This window comes from Dendrobates tinctorius, unplaced genomic scaffold (genome assembly GCF_039654945.1).
Source record: "Dendrobates tinctorius isolate UK_male_01 unplaced genomic scaffold, ASM3965494v1 ptg000287l, whole genome shotgun sequence".
In the NCBI taxonomy this organism is placed as follows: Eukaryota; Metazoa; Chordata; class Amphibia; order Anura; family Dendrobatidae; genus Dendrobates; species Dendrobates tinctorius.
In genome coordinates, this window is record NW_027361954.1 from 1,644,483 (window position 1) to 1,665,578 (window position 21,096).

At 49.3% G+C, this 21,096-nt stretch overlaps 1 long non-coding RNA gene across 2 annotated transcripts; it reads left to right on the forward strand.

Annotated features, from left to right (window-relative positions):
- Positions 1-4,647: 4,647 nt before the first annotated feature.
- Positions 4,648-16,187, forward strand: LOC141072822 (uncharacterized). 2 transcript variants are annotated; one of them, XR_012226869.1, is made up of 6 exons: positions 4,648-5,111; positions 7,461-7,603; positions 11,882-13,540; positions 13,617-13,680; positions 13,756-13,842; positions 15,272-16,187. It is a non-coding gene; the product is annotated as an uncharacterized lncRNA (long non-coding RNA). The 2 variants fall into 2 exon arrangements; XR_012226870.1 differs by having other exon boundaries at positions 12,421-13,540.
- The last annotated feature ends 4,909 nt before the right edge of the window (positions 16,188-21,096 follow it).

A 21,096-nucleotide genomic window follows, 5' to 3' on the forward strand; every position in this document is an offset into this window, starting at 1 on the left:
ATTAAGGGAATAGAAGAATCTAGGATATCTATAAACAGAAAGATAGTGAGGAAACACTTAGCTAACCTAAATGAATTCAAGTCTCCAGGTCCAGATGAATTACACCCCAGAGTACTGAAGGAGATAGCAGAAGAAATTTTTGAACCCCTCTCCATAATCTTTGAAAATTCTTGGAGAACAGGAGAAGTGCCAGAAGACTGGAGAAGAGCAAATGTTGTTCCTATCTTCAAAAAGGGGAAGAAGGTGGACCCAGGCAACTATAGGCCGGTGAGTCTGACTTCTATACCAGGAAAGATCTTTGAACAAATTATTAAACAACATGTATGTCAATACCTGGATAAGAATGAAGTGATTAAACAGAGTCAGCATGGGTTTGTAACTAATAAGTCATGTCAGACTAATTTAATTTCCTTCTATGACGGTATTACTGATTGGGTGGATCAAGGAAATGCTGTAGATATAGTATATCTTGACTTCAGCAAAGCATTTGACAAAGTCTCTCATACAATCCTTATTGAAAAAATGACTAAGTATGGAATGGACAAGGCAACTGTTAGGTGGATTCATAACTGGCTTAGTGATCGGACCCAAAGAGTGGTCGTAAATGGCTGCACATCCAGTTGGAAGAATGTCTCAAGTGGGGTACCACAGGGCTCTGTCCTGGGCCCTGTATTGTTCAACATCTTTATCAACGATTTAGATGAAGGAATTGAGGGTAAACTGATTAAATTTGCTGATGACACAAAGCTAGGAGGGATAGCTAATACTAGAGAAGAGAGAGAGAGGATTCATAAAGATTTAAATAAACTGGAGAAGTGGGCAGCAACTAACAGAATGGTTTTTAACAGGGAGAAATGCAAAGTACTACATCTGGGCAATAAAAATGAAAAAAGCATATATAGAATGGGAGGAATAGGGCTAAGTGACAGCACATGTGAAAAAGACTTGGGTATACTAATAGATCACAGACTGAATATGAGTCAACAGTGTGATGCAGCAGCAAAAAAGGCAAATGCAATTCTAGGATGTATTAACAGAAGCATACAGTCTAGATCACGTGAAGTAATTATTTCCCTCTACTCCTCTTTGGTCAGACCTCATCTGGAATATTGTGTCCAATTTTGGGCACCACATTTTAAAAAAGACATCAACAAACTGGAGCAAGTTCAGAAAAGAGCGACCAGAATGGTGACCGGTCTGCAAACCCTGTCTTATGAAGAAAGGTTGCAGGATTTGGGAATGTTTAGTTTGCAAAAGAGAAGACTGAGAGGAGACTTAATAGCTGTCTACAAATATCTAAAGGGCTGTCACATTGTAGAAGGATCAACTTTATTCTCATTTGCACAAGGAAAGACTAGAAGCAATGGGATGAAGCTGAATGGGAGGAGACACAGATTAGATATTAGAAAAAACTTTTTGACAGTAAGGGTGATCAATGAGTAGAACAGGCTGCCACGAGAAGTGGTAAGTTCTCCTTCAATGGAAGTCTTCAAACAGAGGCTAGACAGACATCTAACTGGGATGATTTAGCGAATCCTGCTTTGAGCAGGGGGTTGGACCAGATGGCCCAGGAGGTCCCTTCCAACTCTACCATTCTATGATTCTATGATTCTAAAAAACCATTCGATACTCCAACAGAGTATAGCTCCGAGACTCTCCATCGTACCCAAGACGAAGAATCGAATCATACCCTTTTCTCTGGGTTTCTGGTCTTCATGGTCACCTGGAATTCTTAATCTCACCACTCCAGACTTATCCACCATCTCTTGCATGGCTCAACCATTTCTTCCAATGACTTTTTCCACCATAGGAATAGGCAGAAGACTCTGAGCTTTCCTCATATGCTCCAGCTGCCTAGCAGCGTCTTCATTCCTCAATCGAAACATCCACGTTGCACGCACACATCTCCACTCAGGATAGCTACTCTCCTCGCTGTGACATCATTTGTGGACAGTACCAGTAACTGTTTAGCTTCTGGGGGCCAGTACACCTTACACGCCCCCACAGCCTTCTTGAATTCTTCAAGCACAGACTGCCTGGCACATGCCTCTCTCAGGTCCTCGGGTACCTCAACAACTCACTTGAATTTCAAAGTGCTATTCTCTTCACGGACGGACGGCTCCTGTTTTGCCTAGGACATTTCCATCAAGACATCTGCCATGACTGGCTGATTGTCTTGTCCAGCTCTTAGTGCAAACTCTCCCTGAGCTTTACCCTCTTCAAGACCCTTTGCCAAGATGGGCCTTTACAGCTTTGCCTCATTACCACTCTGGCACTGCCGCTGTAAGTCTGCGACCACCAACTCCTTCTCTTGTAGAAGTCCTCCTAATGCTTCTCTGAGCACCACCATATCTTCAAATGTGGCCTTGTTCACGGTTTGACACTTTGACAGGTGACCTCTGAGCTCAGAGACTTCCTTCTCCAGCTCATCCACTCTGTGCCCAGGACCCTTTCTCGTTCGACATGCTCTTTTACCGTCTCTTTAAGCATCTTTATTTCATGATCCTGTTCTCTTTTGGCCAGCATGTGTCGCACCATAACTTCTTTAATTATATTTTCAGATGGGCCAGCTTGCCCACCCAAACTCTGCTGCTTGAGAGTTCTATCTGTTCCTTCATCACCAGGTTTAGCTTTCTCTTGGGTCTTCCATCCATTACCTTCGACTGCCTCTAGGGTCTCTGCTGGGCTCTCTGAAGAATCACTGTTCTTGCTCCCAGACTCAAAAACTGAGTTTTTGTCAGATTTTTGTTCCTTCAAATGCTTTACTTCGGCTTGTAAATCTGTCACTTTTTCCTACTCCCGAGACAACTCTTTGGCGAGGTCCTGGAACTCCTGCACTTTGTTCCAGCAGGTCATTTCCAGCTGAGACACGTTTTCTGCATTCTCCTGCCAAGCAGAGCACAGCTTCTCCTCGGTGGAGTGGAGGGTATGGAGCAGCTTCTGCTCCTGCGCATCCTTCTCTCTGAGCTGAGCCTTGACTACCGAGAGCTCGGACTCCAGGTGACGCACCTGATCCAGCTGCGTGGAGTTGGCAGCTTTCATACTCGACACCTTCAACCTCTCTTGAGGCTCTGCCCGGTCACCCTTAGGTACCTTTCTACTCTCTAGAACTTAAGAGAACTCCACACTCTCCAGCTCTTCAGCATCAGGTTCTCTGTAGGCTTCACCATACTCAACAGCTTGACTCTGGTGGGATCTTTTTTGCTGAGGTGCGTGTTTAGCCCGCTACGTAGCTTTGAGGTAGCTTTTGGTGCCGCCAACGCGTTCCCGAGTGCCCGACGGCCCGCCGGTACAAATTTGGCGCAAATCGTAGAACACGAAAATTTCCGTCCCTTACCAGGCACTCAACCGCCGGCCCCTTTTCACGCCCATTTCACGCAGTTTACCGGGCGCTCAATTTTGACATTGGTCTGCAGTACCGCAATGAACACCAGGTGTCATCATTGTATTTTTTTTTTAATCAGAGACCACAAGGTGGCAGGATTGCCTTATTTAATAGAATGCTAATGTCTTTCAGTAAAGCTTTGCCTTAAATGACATTTTTAAATAGCTTTTTTGAAGGAACCGGCTGCAGGAACCCGGGGGCAGGTTGTCAGAGGCTGCAGGAGACCGGGGGCAGGTTGTCAGGGGGCTGCAGGAGACCGGGGGCAGGTTGTCAGAGGCTGCAGGAGACCGGGGGCAGGTTGTCAGGGGCTGCAGGAGACCGGGGGCAGGTTGTCAGAGGCTGCAGGAGACCGGGGGCAGGTTGTCAGGGGGCTGCAGGAGACCGGGGGCAGGTTGTCAGGGGGCTGCAGGAGACCGGGGGCAGGTTGTCAGGGGCTGCAGGAGACCGGGGGCAGGTTGTCAGAGGCTGCAGGAGACCGGGGGCAGGTTGTCAGGGGCTGCAGGAGACCGGGGGCAGGTTGTCAGAGGCTGCAGGACACCGGGGGCAGGTTGTCAGGGGCTGCAGGAGACCGGGGGCAGGTTGTCAGGGGCTGCAGGACACCGGGGGCAGGTTGTCAGGGGCTGCAGGACACTGGGGGCAGGTTGTCAGGGGCTGCAGGAGACCGGGGGCAGGTTGTCAGGGGCTGCAGGAGACCGGGGGCAGGTTGTCAGGGGCTGCAGGAGACCGGGGGCAGGTTGTCAGAGGCTGCAGGACACCGGGGGCAGGTTGTCAGGGGCTGCAGGAGACCGGGGGCAGGTTGTCAGGGGGCTGCAGGACACCGGGGGCAGGTTGTCAGAGGCTGCAGGACACCGGGGGCAGGTTGTCAGAGGCTGCAGGACACCGGGGGCAGGTTGTCAGGGGGCTGCAGGAGACCGGGGGCAGGTTGTCAGGGGCTGCAGGACACCGGGGGCAGGTTGTCAGGGGCTGCAGGAGACCGGGGGCAGGTTGTCAGGGGCTGCAGGACACCGGGGGCAGGTTGTCAGGGGCTGCAGGAGACCGGGGGCAGGTTGTCAGGGGCTGCAGGACACCGGGGGCAGGTTGTCAGGGGCTGCAGGAGACCGGGGGCAGGTTGTCAGGGGCTGCAGGACACCGGGGGCAGGTTGTCAGGGGCTGCAGGAGACCGGGGGCAGGTTGTCAGGGGCTGCAGGACACCGGGGGCAGGTTGTCAGGGGCTGCAGGAGACCGGGGGCAGGTTGTCAGGGGCTGCAGGAGACCGGGGGCAGGTCTGCCAGACTGAGTGTAACATAGGGCAGTGGAGTGGTAGGGGTAGGGAGATGTGTGACGCGGCCGGGCAGCTTGTCACTCAATCCCCTGTTCTCTGCACTGTGTGGCCGGTGGGCGGGTATGGGGGCGGGGCTATTTCCTTTTGTCGCCAGACATTCATCCCATTCATCCCCCTTGTGCCATGCTGTCTGGCCGGGGTGGGAGTCAGTGGTGTGCGTCCGGAGGAGGAAGGTCGGGTGTCAGCGCTCTGTGAGCCTGTGTGTGACACAGGGCAATGGAGTGGGAGGGGCGGGGAGATGTGTGACGCGGCCGGGCAGCTTGTCACTCAATCCCCTGTTCTCTGCACAGTGTGGCCGCTGGGCGGGCACTGGGGCGGGGCCAGCGTCCTGTGAGGCCGGGTCACTGTCCATCTCGCCGGGCTCTGTGTGCTGTGGGAAATTTAAAGCTTGGAAGCCGCCTGCTGGTAAGTATGTACACCCCTATGGGCACCACCAATACATAGCTACTGTATGGGGTCAGCTGTGTGGGGCATGGTAGGGATACAGGCTGTCCCGGTGGGGTGGAGGGAGGGGAAGCTCAGCACAGTGTATGGGGTCAGCTGTGTGGGGCATGGCAGGGATACAGGCTGTCCCGGTGGGGGGAGGGGAAGCTCAGCACAGTGTATGGGGTCAGCTGTGTGGGGCATGGCAGGGATACAGGCTGTCCCGGTGGGGTGGAGGGAGGGGAAGCTCAGCACAGTGTATGGGGTCAGCTGTGTGGGGCATGGCAGGGATACAGGCTGTCCCGGTGGGGGGAGGGGAAGCTCAGCACAGTGTATGGGGTCAGCTGTGTGGGGCATGGCAGGGATACAGGCTGTCCCGGTGGGGTGGAGGGAGGGGAAGCTCAGCACAGTGTATGGGGTCAGCTGTGTGGGGCATGGCGGGGATACAGGCTGTCCCGGTGGGGTGGAGGGAGGGGAAGCTCAGCACAGTGTATGGGGTCAGCTGTGTGGGGCATGGCGGGGATACAGGCTGTCCCGGTGGGGTGGAGGGAGGGGAAGCTCAGCACAGTGTATGGGGTCAGCTGTGTGGGGCATGGCAGGGATACAGGCTGTCCCGGTGGGGTGGAGGAAGGGGAAGCTCAGCACAGTGTATGGGGTCAGCTGTGTGGGGCATGGCAGGGATACAGGCTGTCCCGGTGGGGTGAGGGGAAGCTCAGCACAGTGTATGGGGTCAGCTGTGTGGGGCATGGCAGGGATACAGGCTGTCCCGGTGGGGTGAGGGGAAGCTCAGCACAGTGTATGGGGTCAGCTGTGTGGGGCATGGCAGGGATACAGGCTGTCCCGGTGGGGTGAGGGGAAGCTCAGCACAGTGTATGGGGTCAGCTGTGTGGGGCATGGCAGGGATACAGGCTGTCCCGGTGGGGTGGAGGAAGGGGAAGCTCAGCACAGTGTATGGGGTCAGCTGTGTGGGGCATGGCGGGGATACAGGCTGTCCCGGTGGGGTGGGGGAGGGGAAGCTCAGCACAGTGTATGGGGTCAGCTGTGTGGGGCATGGCGGGGATACAGGCTGTCCCGGTGGGGTGGAGGGAGGGGAAGCTCAGCACAGTGTATGGGGTCAGCTGTGTGGGGCATGGCAGGGATACAGGCTGTCCCGGTGGGGTGGGGGGAGGGGAAGCTCAGCACAGTGTATGGGGTCAGCTGTGGGGGGCACGGCAGGGATACAGGCTGTCCAGTTGGGGTGGAGGGAGGGGATGCTCAGCACAGTGTATGGGGTCAGCTGTGTGGGGCATGGCAGGGATACAGGCTGTCCCGGTGGGGTGGGGGGAGGGGAAGCTCAGCACAGAGTATGGGGTCAGCTGTGGGGGGCACGGCAGGGATACAGGCTGTCCAGTTGGGGTGGAGGGAGGGGATGCTCAGCACAGTGTATGGGGTCAGCTGTGTGGGGCATGGCAGGGATACAGGCTGTCCCGGTGGGGTGGAGGGAGGGGAAGCTCAGCACAGTGTATGGGGTCAGCTGTGTGGGGCATGGTAGGGATACAGGCTGTCCCGGTGGGGTGGGGGAGGGGAAGCTCAGCACAGTGTATGGGGTCAGCTGTGTGGGGCATGGCAGGGATACAGGCTGTCCCGGTGGGGTGGAGGAAGGGGAAGCTCAGCACAGTGTATGGGGTCAGCTGTGTGGGGCATGGCAGGGATACAGGCTGTCCCGGTGGGGTGGGGGGAGGGGAAGCTCAGCACAGTGTATGGGGTCAGCTGTGTGGGGCATGGCAGGGATACAGGCTGTCCCGGTGGGGTGGGGGGAGGGGAAGCTCAGCACAGTGTATGGGGTCAGCTGTGTGGGGCATGGCAGGGATACAGGCTGTCCCGGTGGGTTGGAGGGAGGGGTAGCTCAGCACAGAGTATGGGGTCAGCTGTGGGGGGCACGGCAGGGTTACAGGCTGTCCAGTTGGGGTGGAGGGAGGGGATGCTCAGCACAGTATGTGGGGTCAGCTGTGGGGGGCACGGCGGGGATACAGGCTGTCCCGGTGGGTGGGAGGGTGAGCTGACATGCAGGGGGCTGTGTTATCACTGCTGTGAACACTAGCAGGGCTTAGAATAGAAATAATAGTAAAATACAATAATTCGATAATTCATTTTTTTTTCTTTCCCTGTTTGTCATTAGCTAACAGAGCATAACCCACAGGTAACACTTGAGGAAGCCGCCACCGCGCGCTGTGTCTGCTGGAACCATACACTCATGGATGAAGATTCATATTTAATGTATTAATAGAATTAATAGGATTTAGAATAAAAATAATTTTAAAATTCAATAATTTCCTTTTTTTTTTCAACTAGTTAACAAGGCATCTCAGAGACTGAACTGGCTCCATGTGGCAAGGACAACAAATTTCCCTGCTGGACGACATCACGATGGAGGGACGATGCTCTCCGGCCTCCATCATAATGTGGACCAGCTAGCCTCTTCATCCTTTGTTTGGGTAAGTAAAAATCCATGTACGTATCGTCAAAGTAGCTGTCATGACACGTACATTCATGTATGTGTATACATGTATATACAGTCACCTGTCATGACACCAGAGAGCTGTGTGGCTCTGTAGCACTCTCCAGCACCACACAGCGTCCTACACAGCATTGCGGCCTGCCACAGCCTCCTGCAGCCCCTGACAACCTGCCCCCGGGCTCCTGCAGCCCCTGACAACCTGCCCCCGGGCTCCTGCAGCCCCTGACAACCTGCCCCCGGGCTCCTGCAGCCCCTGACAACCTGCCCCCGGGCAGTGCCGCAGAGTCCCTGGCAGTGCCGCAGAGTCCCTGGCAGTGCCGCAGAGTCCCTGGCAGTCTCACTCAGTGCCTGTGATAAGAGTGGTCCCTAAAATGTGGGGGGGCGCCGTGCCCTCACCCTCCGAAAAATCTCCCCTTCCATGCCAATTGGCACGTCGAGGGCCCGGTAAGCGACGGCCATTTGCCACGGTCGTTACCCGGTTCTCGACATGCCAATGCCATCAGGCAAGTCGAGGTCTGGGTAAGAAACGTGGCTATACCACGTATGTTACCGGGATCTCGATACTATCCTGTGGATGGAACGTGGGGGGGAGCTCGCGGTTCTGGGTCTGTTTCTCTTGAACCACAAGTCACAGCAACCCAGTTTTGGTGTCTTTTTCGTAGTGGAGACTCTCAGCTGTCCACCCTGGGAGCGACTAATGTCTGGCTCTTACGGCACGGGAGTGGTGGTCCTCAGAGCCAGGGCCTAGGTTCTCCGGAACCGCAAGTCGCAGCCGGGCGAAACGGGTCTTAAAATCTGGGGAATTCCCTCGGTTTTCATCCCCCAAAGTGGCTCGTCACTGTGCGCTTAGGCTAGCCGGCTCTCATCCTCAGTATGTCACATTCAACAGTGAGAGCCGGCTAATGGTGCAGGCTTGAGGGGGAACAAATGCCCAACAGAGCAGCACACAGCCCCAATAAATATTTCCCCACATCATTCTGGTAATTAGATTTCAAATGACACCCCAGTGGCCCCTCTGGCTTTACCAGAAGTCGCACCAGGTGCCCAATATCTGATTTGGACAGCAGATTTGAAAAGACATTTTGAGGCCTTGGGTCGGTTTTGAGGTTCTGAAACCCCACAACTACCCAGCAGAAGGTACCAGGCCAACCAAACTTGGCAGGAAAATTGTCCAGGATGCCTCCTACAAACAGAGACATCACTTGTCCCCCTGCTGCCCAGGGAATTTGAATTCTGGGGTCAGAGCATGGCTGTCCATTGATGAAAAGGATCCTGGTGGTGCAGGCTTGAGGGGGAACAAATGCCCAACAGAGCAGCACACAGCCGCAATAAATGTTCCCTCACATCAGTATGGTAATTAGCTTTCAAATGACACCCCAGTGGCCCCTCTGGATTTTACAGAAGTCGCACCAGGGGCCCAATATCTGATTTGGACAGCAGATTTGAAAAGACATTTTGAGGCCTTGGGTCGGTTTTGAGGTTCTGAAACCCCACAACTACCAAGCAGAAGGTACCAGGCCAACCAAACTTGGCAGGAATATTCTCCAGGATGCCTCCTTCAAACAGAGTCATAACTTGTCCCCCTGCTGCCCAGGGAATTTGAATTCAGGGGTCAGTGCATGGCTGTCCATTGATGAAAAGGATCCTGGTGGTGCAAGCTTGAGGGGGAACAAATGCCCAACAGAGCAGCACACAGCCGCAATAAATGTTCCCTCACATCAGTATGGTAATTAGCTTTCAAATGACACCCCAGTGGCCCCTCTGGATTTTACAGAAGTCGCACCAGGGGCCCAATATCTGATTTGGACAGCAGATTTGAAAAGACATTTTGAGGCCTTGGGTCGGTTTTGAGGTTCTGAAACCCCACAACTACCAAGCAGAAGGTACCAGGCCAACCAAACTTGGCAGGAATATTCTCCAGGATGCCTCCTTCAAACAGAGTCATAACTTGTCCCCCTGCTGCCCAGGGAATTTGAATTCAGGGGTCAGTGCATGGCTGTCCATTGATGAAAAGGATCCTGGTGGTGCAAGCTTGAGGGGGAACAAATGCCCAACAGAGCAGCACACAGCCCCAATAAATGTTCCCTCACATCAGTCTGGTAATTAGCTTTCAAACCACACCCCAATGGCCCCTCTGGCTTTACCAGATGTCGCACCAGGGGCCCAATATCTGATTTGGACAGCAGATTTGAAAAGACATTTTGAGGCCTTGGGTCGGTTTTGAGGTTCTGAAACCCCACAACTACCCAGCAGAAGGTACCAGGCCAACCAAACTTGGCAGTAATATTGTCCAGGATGCCACCTACATACAGAGACATGACTTGTCCCCCTGCTCCCCATGGAATTTGATTTCAGGGGGTCAGAGCATGGCTGTCCATGGATAAAAATGGTCCTGGTAGTGAAGGCTTGAGGGGGCACAAATGCCCAACAGAGCAGCACACAGCCCCAATAAATGTTCCCTCACATTTGTGTGGTAATTTGCTTTCAATTAACACCCCAGTGGCCCCTCTGGCTTTACCAGAAGTCGCACCAGGGGCCCAATATCTGATTTTGACAGGATGCCTCACAGAGACATCACTTTTCCCCCTGCTCCCCATCGAATTTGATTTCCTACCAAGTTTGGTTGGCCTGGTACCTTCTGCTGGGTAGTTGTGGGGTTTCAGAACCTCAAAACCGACCCAAGGCCTCAAAATGTCTTTTCAAATCTGCTGTCCAAATCAGATATTGGGCCCCTGGTGCGACTTCTGGTAAAGCCAGAGGGGCCACTGGGGTGTCATTTTAAAGCTAATTACCAGACTGATGTGAGGGAACATTTATTGGGGCTGTGTGCTGCTCTGTTAGGCATTTGTGCCCCCTCAAGCCTGCACCACCAGGATCCTTTTCATCAATGGACAGCCATGCTCTGACCCCAGAATTCAAATTCCCTGGGCAGCAGGGGGACAAGTGATGTCTCTGTTTGTAGGAGGCATCCTGGACAATTTTCCTGCCAAGTTTGGTTGGCCTGGTACCTTCTGCTGGGTAGTTGTGGGGTTTCAGAACCTCAAAACCGACCCAAGACCTCAAAATGTCTTTTCAAATCTGCTGTCCAAATCAGATATTGGGCACCTGGTGCGACCTCTGTTAAAGCCAGAGGGACCACTGGGGTGTCATTTGAAAGCTAACTACCAGACTGATGTGAGGGAACATTTATTGGGGCTGTGTGCTGCTCTGTTGGGCATTTGTTCCCCCTCAGGCCTTCACCACCTGAATCCTTTTCATCAGTGGACAGCCATCCTCTGACCCCTGAATTCAAATTCCCTGGGCAGCAGGGGGACAAGTGATGTCTCTGTTTGAAGGAGGCATCCTGGACAATATTCCTGCCAAGTTTGGTTGGCCTGGTACCTTCTGCTGGGTAATTGTGAGGTTTCAGAAGCTCAAAACCGACCCAAGGCCTCAAAATGTCTTTTCAAATCTGCTGTCCAAATCAGATATTGGGCCCCTGGTGCGACTTCTGGTAAAGCCAGAGGGGCCACTTGGGTGTCATTTGAAAGCTAATTACCAGACTGATGTGAGGGAACATTTATTGGGGCTGTGTGCTGCTCTGTTGGGCATTTGTTCCCCCTCAAGCCTGCACCACCAGGATCCTTTTTTATCAATGGACAGCCATGCACTGACCCCAGAAATCAAATTCCCTGGGCAGCAGGGGGACAAGTGATGTCTCTGTTTGTAGGAGGCATCCTGGACAATATTCCAATATGAAACGTGAATATACTACGTGTGTTACCGGGCTCTCGATACTATCCTTTGGATGGAACGTGGGGGGAGCTCGCGGTTCTGGGTCTGTTTCTCTTGAACCACAAGTCACAGCAACCCAGTTTTGGTGTCTTTTTCGTAGCGGAGACTCTCAGCAGTCCACCCTGGGAGCGACTAATGTCTGGCGCTTACGGCACGGGAGTGGTGGTCCTCAGAGCCAGGGCCTAGGTTCTCCGGAACCGCAAGTCGCAGCCGGGCGAAACGGGTCTTAAAATCTGGGGAATTCCCTCGGTTTTCATCCCCCAAAGTGGCTCGTCACTGTGCGCTTAGGCTGCGGAGCTACCCAGCAAAAAGATGAAAACGTCGGCCATTTTGACAGGGAGCGGGGGGTGCGAAACATTTTCCCCCTGGCATGTGATATGTCAATCGAATAGAGAATTTCACCCAGAAAACAATGGCGTGCTTTTTTTCCACGTTGCGTTAGTGGTTTTCGATTTAATGTGGCGTTTTACTTTTGTTTTAGGCAAAATGAATGATATTCTCCAAAAGTGCCAGCGAGAAGAGGGGGCCCTGAAATGTGTGGGGGGGCACCGTGCCCTCACCCTCCGAAAGATCTAGTGGCCGACTGCCACCGCCACGGAGATATGATCGATTTCCAATGCATGTCTACAAGAAAAACATGCCAAAACTTCGAGGGTTCAATGGTCTGATGCTAGCCCTTTTACGGGAAGAAATCCCAAGGTGTGCCCTTCAAATAGACACCAAAAGCATGTGGCTGCAAATTGTGGTTCCAGAGAAATGAGACCAAGACCTCCGGCACCCAAGGTTCAATGCAAATTGGATGGTCAAGGCCTGGTTAACGAACGGGGCGTGTATGCGGCTGTTACCCGGATCTCGATATAGTAATTTAAATGGAACGGAGATACCACTTTGATTAGGTGGTTACACTTCCTCTTGTACCTAGGTGGCACAAGAAGACGTGGAGCTGCCTTTTTCTTGCAGTGACTAGGGTTCGAATCCTTTTATTGTTTAACTCAATATTTATTTTTCTATTTCTTTAAGGGGTGTGTTCTTAAACTTGAGTAGTGACAGCACAGCCAATCATGATGAGGAGGAAGTTGAGGTGAGGATTTGAATATGGGGCATGTCTTTACTTGCTTTCAAACTGCCTAGGAGGAAAGATGGCTGAGAGACAAACTGTAAGTACATAAATCAGCAACCCGGTTTTGGTGTCTATTTGAAGTGCAGTGCCTGGGCTTTCTTCCCCTAAAAGCGCTAGTGTCCAGGGCTTATGAAGGCAGAGCAGTGACCCCAGATTTTGGGCATTTTTTTTCTCATAGATATGCATTGGAAAGTGGATAAGGGTGGTCCGTTTTGGGCAAATTTCTCTGGAATTCAAGTCACTGCAGGGCAGTGAGGGTCTTAAAATTTGTGGGAGACTCTGTACTCACCCTGTTAAAGATCTAGATTCTGTGTGCATCAGCCACGGAGATATAATCGCTTAGCTCCCTATGATGAATCCCATTAATTTAGGACTTTGACAATTTTTTCACCTACAAATTACCAGAAGTCCTAAATGAATGGCATAGTAGGAAAAGCGCACTGGCAAATAGTACATGTGTTGATGAGCATGCTTCCTATAATTTATAGCATTTTTTACAGAGAGGCTTCAAAATGGCACATGCTCTGATGTACAATTCGAATTGACCCAGATTCCTTGTCCTTAACTATGTGCACATGCTGCGGATTATGTGCGGATTCATCCGCGCGGATTTTGTAAAATCCGCAGGTGAAACCGCAGGTCAAAAGACCTGCGGTTTTACCTGCGGATTGCTCTGCGGTTTTGCCCTGCGGTTTTTCATCTCCTCAATGGAGGAGATGGCAAACCGCAGGAGAATCCGCAGAAAGAATTGACATGTCAATTCTTTCTGCGGATTGAAAACCGCAGATAATCCGCGAGGAAAATTCCGCACCGTCTGCACTGCGGTTTTTGATTCCCATAGGGAATCATGGTACTGTACACCGCAGCAAAAACTGCTGCGGGTCCGCAGCGGCCAAAACCGCTGCGGAACCGCAGCAAAATCCGCAGCGTGTGCACACAGCCTAAGATGTCTTTATTTTTTCTAGGATTTTGCACACTACAATTATGAAGAATCATTGGTCCATGTTTCCCAAAAAAGAGGTGGGTTGAATCATAAAAGAACATGAGGCTGTGGTGTCACATGCAATATTTAATAGCATTTCATATTCGGTTTCAGCTATTTCTGATGTAATGGTGAAAAAGTGAAGCGTTCCAGGGAGGTGGAGGTGTTTACCATACAGGTAATGTTCTGCTCACATATTCATCCACGTTCCCATTTGTTCTCCATCCTCTTAACCACATTACTCTCTCTGTAGGTCAGAGGTTGGCGTCGGTACAGAATGTTAAAACTGATAAACGATGCCCTGGAACATCAGGATGAAGCATACCAGTTGAAACCCAAGGTACGGAGTCCTGTTAAATTACTTTTACGCGGGATGATTTATCAGGCTATTACGCCCATCTAGCACCTCGATTGTCAATGTGACTTTACACACAACTATTAAGCAACTGTCGCTCAGTAGTCGGTGATGAGCGACTATCGTTCCAATTGTGCACGACCACACACCGGACACTAAATGATATTCCCTCAGTCACTCAGATCATGCAGTGTTGTTTTGTTTGGCTGAGTACATGCTATCGCCAGTATTTCATTAGCACACTGGCTGGGGAACAGTTCCAGTCTTTTGTCTGCACTGCATTAGCACTGTGAAGAGGTTTGTACTACACCACGATGCATGACACTTCACCAAATAGCACTCCGGTATATGATAAAAGGGTTAAACGCTCACCCGAATGCTGACCGAGGCATCCTGCAGTACTTCAGGACCTTCAACAGCATCAGAGATCATTTGATCTCCAACATCATTGAAGGTCCTGCAAGAAGCCTCATTGAGCAGCGGTGTCATTCAGGTGTGTAAAGCCAGCCCTTTGATTTAAAAAAAAAAAGTGACAATGAACACTGAGCAACTTCTAGATCAGCAATCTTGGGCAGAAAACAAGTATTTTGCTCTGAAGGTACACAGCCTATCAGTACAGGATCCATTAAAGTTGTTCACTGACTGGGGTGGGAGGTGGTAGGGGAGGTAGTGAAGAAAAAATAAAATAAAATCAGTTGGAAAAAAAACTTGCACATCTCCACAGCCAGGTTGTCTACATTCAACCCTTCTGATTGCAGGCACAGACATCTCAGAACCTCCCATATAACAAAGGAGATAAGAGTTGGTGTGTAGAAAACATTGCTATGCGGAGGGGTAGACATTACATTTTTATAAAATAAAATGAGCAAACTCCACATAGCAAAGTTTTCTACAGCCCTTAACTTGTTATCTCCTTTCCTATCTGCTACTATTGTGACCTGACTCGCAGCCTAAGGCTATGTGCACACGGGGAAAATCCACCTGCGGATTTTTCTGCGCAGAATTCACAAAATCCGCAGGTCAAATGAGCTGCATTTTTCCTGCGGATTTCTTCCTTTTTTAGTGCAGTTTTGATGCGGTTTTTCAGTGCGGTTTTCCCCCTGCGGTTTTTGAGAATGGGGAGATAGAAAACCGCACAAAAGAAGTCACATGCAGTTGTTTGAAAACCGCACACCCACTTTCTGCAGCGTCTGCACAGATTTTTTTTTTTCCATAGATTTACATGCTACTGTAAATCACTGTGCGGTTCTGCGGGAAAAATGCATCGTGTGCACATGGCCTAAAAGCATCTTTGATTACAGTATATAATGTATAATATTTTGTGGGTGACAATGTTGCCGAGGTGCCATACCAGACTGTCACTATGTATAATGTTGCACTGTGCAATATTGATCAAATTTTTTTCTCTCCCCAGTTTGGATACGGTTTCACAAATTGGCAATAATGAAGATGGAGAAAGGAAGCTATGCCATTGCTGTAAAGCACAGGAATAAGACCAAATATAGTTTTATGTTTGTTTCTCTAAATAACATGACGTTTGCTTTGGTTTTGTTCCCTTTTCTATAGTATAGTGGTGATATGAATATGATATGTACATGTCAGCATACCCTGTGGACTTTTTCTACTGTGAATTTTAGGAGCTTGACCCTTGCACAATGAATAATGATGAGGTGTCCGTGTGACCAGAGGTTACAGAATGCAATTGTACCCATTGTATCTGATGAGGTTATTCTCATATGTGTTTTTCTGTCACAGGCCAGAAAAAGGAGATGAAAGTAGAATGGTCCTGGATAATCAGACAGTGCATGCACTAGGGCTCATGCCTTGTCTTTCAGGCAACTAACTCACAGCTATGTGAATACAGCTACAAGCAAGCTAAAGTACTTAATGACTAGTAGGGAGTGAGAGGTGCTATAAAAGTACAGAGTACCTGAAGGCCATGAGTACAAAGATGGCTTTACAAACCCTAATACCATTAAACAAGTCTTCTATAGCCCACACACAACTACAACATAGCCAGCTTAAATAATATTTTATTGAATTAAAACGAAAGCTCAAACTGTTAAAAATATAATTCAAATAAGAGTGCATTTACTCAGGCAATTAATCCAGTGACATTGTCAAGGGATGGGCCTTAAATTTATCAGCTCAGATCCCTGTGCATAGTCCTCACTTTGGCCATGATGCCAGAGCAATTGACAGGTTTTTTTCATCATTGCTGATAGCCCTAGGCCTTAAAAGCGTACAAATTTTTATATATATATATATACTGTGACAGATCTGTCACTTCTCTGTGTGCGAAATTCACAGTAAATATGCAGGTGACTACATTGCATATTTACTGCAACGTGTACCAGTTTTACGTGCAAGAACCATCCATACGCATGTGTGGATCAGCCCTTGGAATCCCCTGTTTCTATATATATATATATATATATATATATATATATATATATATATATATATATATATTACACACACACATTGGAAAGAAACAGGGGATTCCAAGGGCTGAGCCACACATGCGTATGGATGGTTCTTGCACATAAAACTGGTACACGTTGCAGTAAATATGCAATGTAGTCACCTGCATATTTACTGTGAATTTTGCACACAGAGAAGTGACAGATCTGTCACTTCTGTGTTTTAACCCTGTAACATCTTATCTGATACACCAGCACAGATGTTACAGGTGGATGGGGCATCAAGGGTTAATTACTTACCTCCTTCTGCACACTTATTGCAGGATACACACGGATTTTGTGTGCATTCCACATTTGCAGAAATCACACAAAACACTTGATAACAATATGCATGTGTGGATGGGCCACAAGTTTGAAGACCCCCCCCTGAATATATATATATAAAAAGTTTAGTTACGCTTTAACAATACACTAGAATAAAAACCATTAGTTTAATAAACAAAAACATTGCAGAGCAGCAACATGCACATTATTTAAAAGACTAAATTTCACCTGCAAAAGAGAAAAAAAAAGTTAGAATAGACTCAATTAAAGGTGAACTATAGTATTAGAAGAACAGCTGCCTCCTTGCAAAAAACTGCCACTTCCAAACTGGCGTTAAGTGAAGTCATGATGCTCAGCTCCATTGAACTCAATAGAGGTGAGCCTCAATATCACATATTTCTGGAAGCTGTTTTTCTGTTGCTAGAGTACCCACCTAAAACGCAAACAAAAATGAACTTTAACTTCGGAGTCTCTTCAGCATGACCACAGGGTTCATATTCCATCTCCTCATCTGCGATGTACTTGTTTCTTTAGTGCTTAGAAGGAAAAAGGAATGATGTTACAACTGAAAGATATGCATAAAAAAATCCACACTTCTAGAATACTGGCACTCAGCCAAAGTACAGTAATGCTTCACAGAAATGCTGCAAAGTGTTACTATGCTTTAAGGTTTTTCCATGAGTCCTGGCTATCACATTAAAGGGTGAGCGCCGGTGGCAGGATTTTTTTTTTCTTCCAATGTTATCCCCTATCCATAGAATAGTTTTTAAAGTTCCATACAATAGAATTATCTACAGTTTCAAACTCAGTGGCTGGTGTGGCTAGTCCCTGACAAGTACAGTAAGAATTTAATATAAATAGAAGTGTTCAATAATTACCTTGAAGAGCTCCTTTTCTGGTTCTGCCTCATGGAACGTGTCTGCATGAGAAAGGACGGGGAAGGTACATGTGCCCTGAAATGAATACATTAGTATTAAAAGCTGGTAATGAGTGCATCCATTAGCTTGGCACCATGGTATTGGAGTAAAGGTATTTTCACCTTGCACTCGAAGTCTCTTCATGCTCACTCTCCAGTTCTTCGGGAATCAGTTCTGGTATCTGGGAACTGTGGACTGCAGCTGTCTGGTCTCTTCTTCCCCTGGTGTTCTCTTCTGCAACCCTTTAGGGGAATCAAAAAGAAGAAAAAAAGAAGTCTTTGTCAAGTTTATTTCAAAGCATGTATTATTTTCATTTCACAATAAAATACCTTGAAGTGCTGGCTGTGGCTTCTTGACTCGCTGACTTCCGTGCTTCCATCAGTAGGCTTTGTCCATGGCAAATGTCATCCATGTTCTTTTCCCGGTAGTTCCTGTCCGCTGTAAGATTTGAATGTGCCAAATACCTGGCGACCAGACGTTGTTGCACGTCAGTACATCTTGAGAGAGTCCAGGATTCAAGCACTTTTCTAACCATCTGGCTGGTGACTATGGGGAGATGAAACCTAAATAAAAAAAAAAAAAATTTTTATATATATATATATACACTACATGTAGAGACTAAGTTGTATGACTTTTAATAATCTTACTTCCTGTGAAAACGGTTCATATCATTGGTTACGTTTTTTGTAGAGGAGACTCTCGGCTGTCCACCCTGGGAGCGACTAATGTCTGGCGCTTACGGCACGGGAGTGGTGGTCCTCAGAGCCAGGGCCTAGGTTCTCCGGAACCGCAAGTCGCAGCCGGGCGAAACGGGTCTTGAAATCTGGGGAATTCCCTCGGTTTTCATCCCCCAAAGTGGCTCGTCACTGTGCGCTTAGGCTACGGAGCTACCCAGCAAAAAGATGAAAACGTCGGCCATTTTGACAGGGAGCGGGGGGTGCGAAACATTTTCCCCCTGGCGTGCGATATGTCAATCGAATAGAGAATTTCACCCAGAAAACAATGGTGTGTTTTTTTTCCACGTTGCGTTAGTGGTTTTCGATTTAATGTGGCGTTTTACTTTTGTTTTAGGCAAAATGAATGATATTCTCCACTAACAAAGTGCCAGCGAGAAGAGGGGGTCCTGAAATGTGTGTGTGTTTGTGTGTGTGTGTGGGGGGGGGTGTGCACCCGTGCCCTCACCCTCCGAAAAATCTCCCCTTCCATGTCAATTGGCACGTCGAGGGCCCGGTAAGCGACGGCCATTTGCCACGGTCGTTACCCGGTTCTCGACAGGCCAATGCCATCAGGCAAGTCGAGGTCTGGGTAAGAAACGTGAATATACTATGTGTGTTACCGGGCTCTCGATACTATCCTTTGGATGGAACGTGGGAACAATGGGATGCATTGTGCTATGCGTTTAAGCGGAAACGCTTAAAAACGCAACGTGTGCACATAGCCTCAGAGTAAACAACCAGTGCCAGAGGGTCCACAAATAGTGCCAGAGTGCCCCATAAACAGTGGCAGACAGTACACATAAGCAGTGCCAGAGGGTACACATGAACAAATAGTGCACCTAGGAACAGTACCATTGTCCCCATAAGCTGTACCAACAAAGTCAAGGCACTCTCCATCTCCTCCTTGACAGGAGAGGAGAGGGAGAGAAAAAAAGAAAGACAGACATAGAGAGACAATATTTCCCTCTGGAGAGACCGCGGATGTCCCACCTGAGGCCCTAAAGTTTACTTTGCATTCACCTTCAATAGACATACATTGGAATGTGCCAGAGAGAACAGTGTTTTTACACTGTGTGGACCCAGCCAAACACACTGTGATCACAGGAAACAGTGGCAGACAGTACACATAAGCCGTGCCAGAGGGTACACATGAACAAATAGTGCACCTAGGAACAGTACCATTGTCCCCATAAGCTGTACCAACAAAGTCAAGGCGCTCTCCATCTCCTCCTTGACAGGAGAGGAGAGGGAGAGAAAAAAAGAAAGAGAGACAGAGACAGACAATATTTCCCTCTGGAGAGACCGCGGATGTCCCACCTGAGGCCCTAAAGTTTACTTTGCATTCACCTTCAATAGACATACATTGGAATGTGCCAGAGAGAACAGTGTTTTTACACTATGTGTGGACCCAGCCAAACACAAAGGCTGTGTGCACACGCTGCGGATTTTGCTGCGGTTCCGCAGCGGTTTTGGCCGCTGCGGACCCGCAGCAGTTTTTGCTGCGGTGTACAGTACCATGATTCCCTATGGGAATCAAAAACCGCAGTGCAGACGGTGCGGAATTTTCCGCGCGGATTATCTGCGGTTTTCAATCCGCAGAAAGAATTGACATGTCAATTCTTTCTGCGGATTCTCCTGCGGTTTGCCATCTCCTCCATTGAGGAGATGAAAAACCGCAGGGCAAAACCGCAGAGCAATCCGCAGGTAAAACCGCAGGTCTTTTGACCTGCGGTTTCACCTGCGGATTTTACAAAATCCGCGCGGATGAATCCGCACATAATCCGCAGCGTGTGCACACAGCCAAACAGACTGTGATCACAGGAGAAGGTGGGAACAACTCCTGTACATTAGGAAGATAAATACTGCTGGGGGTTCTGTAATATACTTACTGCTTTGCTGGTGAAGACGACATTGCATCCATATCTGTGTTCATTGCATCCATATCTGTGTTCATTGCATCCATATCTGTGTTCATTGCATCCATATCTGTGTTCATTGCATCCATATCTGTGTTCAGGCTTCACTTCACTGAGCTGTTAGAATTGTGTGGGAACTTGGTCACAATTCAAAAAGAAACTGTTCTTTGCAAGGCTTATCATTGGTCCCCCATTTAAACTCCTCCCTCCAATGAATCTCATCAGGCAAGTCGATGTCTGGGTAAGAAACGTGGCTATACCACGTATGTTACCGGGACCTCGATACTATCCTTTGGATGGAACGTGGGGGGGAGCTCGCGGTTCTGGGTCTGTTTCTCTTGAACCACAAGTCACAGCAACCCAGTTTTGGTGTCTTTTTCGTAGAGGAGACTCTCAGCTGTCCACCCTGGGAGCGACTAATGTCTGGCGCTTACGGCACGGGAGTGGTGGTCCTCAGAGCCAGGGCCTAGGTTCTCCGGAACCGCAAGTCGCAGCCGGGCGAAACGGGTCTTAAAATCTGGGGAATTCCCTCGGTTTTCATCCCCCAAAGTGGCTTGTCACTGTGCGCTTAGGCTGCGGAGCTACCCAGCAAAAAGATGAAAACGTCGGCCATTTTGACAGGGAGCGGGGGGTGCGAAACATTTTCCCCCTGGCGTGCGATATGTCAATCGAATAGAGAATTTCACCCAGAAAACAACGGCGTGTTTTTTTTCCACGTTGCGTTAGTGGTTTTCGATTTAATGTGGCGTTTTACTTTTGTTTTAGGCAAAATGAATGATATTCTCCACTAACAAAGTTCCAGCGAGAAGAGGGGGCCCTGAAATGTGTGTGTGTGTGTGTGGGGGGGGGTGCGCCCGTGCCCTCACCCTCCGAAAAATCTCCCCTTCCATGCCAATTGGCACGTCGAGGGCCCGGTAAGCGACGGCCATTTGCCTCGGTCGTT